The sequence below is a fragment of the Solanum tuberosum genome, unplaced genomic scaffold, assembly GCF_000226075.1.
Source record: "Solanum tuberosum cultivar DM 1-3 516 R44 unplaced genomic scaffold, SolTub_3.0 scf00550, whole genome shotgun sequence".
NCBI classification, from domain to species: Eukaryota; Viridiplantae; Streptophyta; class Magnoliopsida; order Solanales; family Solanaceae; genus Solanum; species Solanum tuberosum.
Window position 1 is genome coordinate 91,701 of NW_006239472.1, and position 3,753 is coordinate 95,453.

The following is a 3,753-nucleotide window of genomic DNA, read 5'->3' on the forward strand; positions in this document are numbered from 1 at the left end:
GATGGTGTGTACACAGTCAATTGTTTCTGAAAGATACTCGATCGACTCAATGGTATAAGTTTGACTATTTAAGAAAAAGCTTTGGTTGAAGTAGTTGAGCATGATGTTTAATTACCTCAAACTATATATGATTACTAAGATTATGGTGTCCCACCAAATCCAAAATCCAAAGTCACTAGTTCATTCTCAGCTTCAACCAACACACGCGTGCAACCATGGTGCCTTCTCCAAATATTGCCCTGCTTATTTTATTACCTACTTCTCTATCTATGCATATTCAAAAGGGCGGAGCTAGTATTTAAACTTTATGAGTTTTAAATTCTAAAATAGCGACATCAGGTAGTAACTGAATTTTGAAATTGATTGTTGCATATATAATATAAATACAAGTATGGATCAAAAGTTATTGAATTTAGCTGAACTCGTATGTAACCTCCCAAAGTTAACATTTTTATATAATGAACAGGTGTAACTCCAACGAATTCAAGTTTAGTAGTGGGATGAGATGCCTGAATTATAGTCGATAATAATATATTGCCACATTTGCACCATAATTCCGTTGTTGGTAATGGCCTTGGCGAATGTTTCCAAAAGCTATTTTTTTTTCCCCAAATATTTCTATGTCAGTTACTACTTTGAGCTTTCAAGATAAGCATGGTATGTTAAAACGCTTTTCATACTTAACTTTTCACCCTTCATTAAGAATCCCTTTTCCCAACCTTCAATCATTTCAGAAGAGAAGACTAATCTCACACGAATGTTCAATTTACTGCTACAAATATTTACACCAAAAAAGACTGAAAATTATGCCGTATTCTTACTGCTGGGGTGGAGCTCAGCCTCCAAACCGTATATGGGACGATTTTTGCCTCATACAGATTTACTAAAAAATAATTTACTTTTAAAAAAATATATATATATAAGCCTTTTCTAATTATTGCAATTATTAAAAAATGCGCCATGCGCAACCTGCTTTCGGTTATGATAATTGCAATTATTAGTACACAATATTCTTGCATCAATGTTTCCATTAATTAATTAATTTCATAACATGTTATTGGTAATCGTTCACCATAAATTGAAGTGTTAAACAGTAGAAAATTGAAGTATATATACTGACAAAGAGTGCTAAAACATTTACCGGTATTAGTTACAATTGTTATTGAATTCAGTGTCGCTATAGGCTTTAGGAAAATTTAAAAAAGTGTTAGTTGTCACTAAAAAATATTTTTGATGTAGCGTCAAGACAAGTGTGAACAACATCTTGTTGGTGGTGGCACAATATAATAAGGGCATTAGCCAAGTAAGAAAACCTCAACTTTTGTTACTTATACCAACCCACTATAGGAACCCTTGAGTGGTAGGCCTATGCCATCAAATGCCAATAGATTTGTCATCTAGGGAAAAAGTGCACCTCATACTTTTAACATCTCCAGGGGGAGATTCTACAGGATGTTTAATGCAACAAATTAAAGTTTAAGTAAATAATGTAATGAATTTTAATATTATCAATGAATTTTTACCTTCGTAATTCAATCTTTAGTGCCTAAACTAGTTCCATGTTGAAATCATATATCTTGACTTTAATAAGCTGATTTTTCTTATCTAATAAATTCTAATATAAGAGAACTAAAAATGTTTTTCACTTCTAGTAAATGGGTTTTAAGTAATCACCATAATCAATTTTGTATTTATAGCATTTTGAATAAAGCTAGATTACGTCCAAATTTACCTTCTTTTTAACGGAATTAATTTGAAATTATTCCCCATTATATTTTCAGATTGCTAATATTTTTGTTATTAACATATCGTCTCGTATATATTAATACTTAAATTGTGGCAAAGCTTCAGCATGAAATAGGGAGCTATCCACTAAGTCAAAATATTAGCAGATTTCCAAAATCAAAATATTTAAGAAAGATAGATTTTATCCTTTTGATAAAAATCAATACATAAAAGCGTTTATATTAGTATATGGTATAAGTATAATAATAATAATGTCAAGATGGCCGAGTTGGTCTAAGGCGCCAGTTTCAGGTACTGGTCCGAAAGGGCATGGGTTCGAATCCCATTCTTGACAAATTATTTTTCCCCTAATAAAAATCCTTTATATATATATTTTCTAAACTTTATAACAAAATTGATCTACCAATATTCTTAAACTTTTTGATAATTAATTCCAACATAATAAAGTGACCTGATCTAATCAAATTCATATCAAATATAATACCAAAAGAAATTCAACCATTTCACCATCAAATTCAAATCTTTCCAATCATAATTTGTTCTAATTCATTACATTGCTACTTCAAAAAAATAAATAAAAAATCAATGCAACAATAATTTAAGGTGTTCATATCAATAAGACAGCAACCTTTTTTCATCAAAAATATCAACATTCAATTCTTGAACATAAGCAATTTCTTGATCTTCTTCTTGCTATGATGACGACGTGCAGGCTTATTCGGAGAATCGATTATATCCATGTCTGAAACAGAAGAGTATTCTGGCAGAATATTTTTCCCCGATCCACAACGACAAACTTCACATTTGACATGCTTCACAATCTTGTATGGTGTCTTAACACAATAACAAAAGATAGACAATGGACAACACACACATAATAAGCATAATGTACACGTAAACTCCGCCGCGTCGTTGCAGCCGCAGCTGGTGGCTGATGCTGGTTCACTATGCCTAGGATTTGACATATATTGGATTTTGCACAACAAGTTCGTGCTAGCTCTTCTAATAACAGCAAGTTTTTTTTTTTTTTTTTTTTGTCAATTATTGGGAGTGGTTGATTTTAGCAACTAATTATTAATCTTCATCTAGTATATTGTTTAAGATTATTTTATATTTTTGCTACAAGACTTTTGCCATTTACTCTGTATGGAGTTATATAAATTCGTTGACTCAACAGAAGTGGATTTATTTTTTTGTTAACATGTTAGGTAATCATCTGGTATATTAATAAATAGGCACAATACATAAATGTGCCCTTTAACTTGATCGCATTTTATATTTATGCCCTCCAATTTTGGATGTGGACAAGTAGACACTTAAACTTGTATAAAGTTGAACAAATAAACACACGTCCTACGTGGCATCCTACATGACAATTTGTGTCCTACGTATATTATGCCACATAGGACTCATGTGTCTCCTTGTTCAACTTTATTCAAGTTTAAGTGTCTACTTGTGCACACCCAAAGTTGGAGAGAATAAATATAAAAAAAAAAAAACATTTTTCAGTACTATAGTCGCTTAAGAAAGAAGCTTGGAATATATGTTGATTCCCTCAGGGTCCGGGCGATACATTCGAAGACTTTATCCAACTCAGTTAGATATTGCCATATAGGTAAATATAAAAAAATATGATTTATAGTATTTTCATGCTTTTATTAAATAAATGAGTGTGTATATATATTTTGATGCATATCTAGTGAATTAACTTAGGGAAAATTGTATATAATAGCAAACTATTAATTCAAATTAAATGCTATAAATATAGTTTGATTTAATTGTACCTCATAGCAAATTGTTGCTATTTCACCTCTCTCCTGGTGAATCTCGCTCGCCACTCTCGTTCTCTCTCTCGCCTCTCTCGTTTTTTATACAAACGCAAGTGTATAAAGTATGTTTGTGTTTGTGTTTGTATAAAGCGAGAGAAAATTGTATATACACATGCAAATACATATATCTTCGTCCTATACACTTATAATTATACAATACAAATATTCCCCTGCCCAA

General features: G+C 31.3%; 1 non-coding gene across 1 annotated transcript; it reads left to right on the forward strand.

Annotated features, from left to right (window-relative positions):
• The first annotated feature begins 1,999 nt into the window (after positions 1-1,999).
• TRNAL-CAG (transfer RNA leucine (anticodon CAG)) lies at positions 2,000-2,080 on the forward strand. The gene has a single exon. It is a non-coding gene; the product is annotated as a tRNA-Leu (tRNA).
• Positions 2,081-3,753: the final 1,673 nt, after the last annotated feature.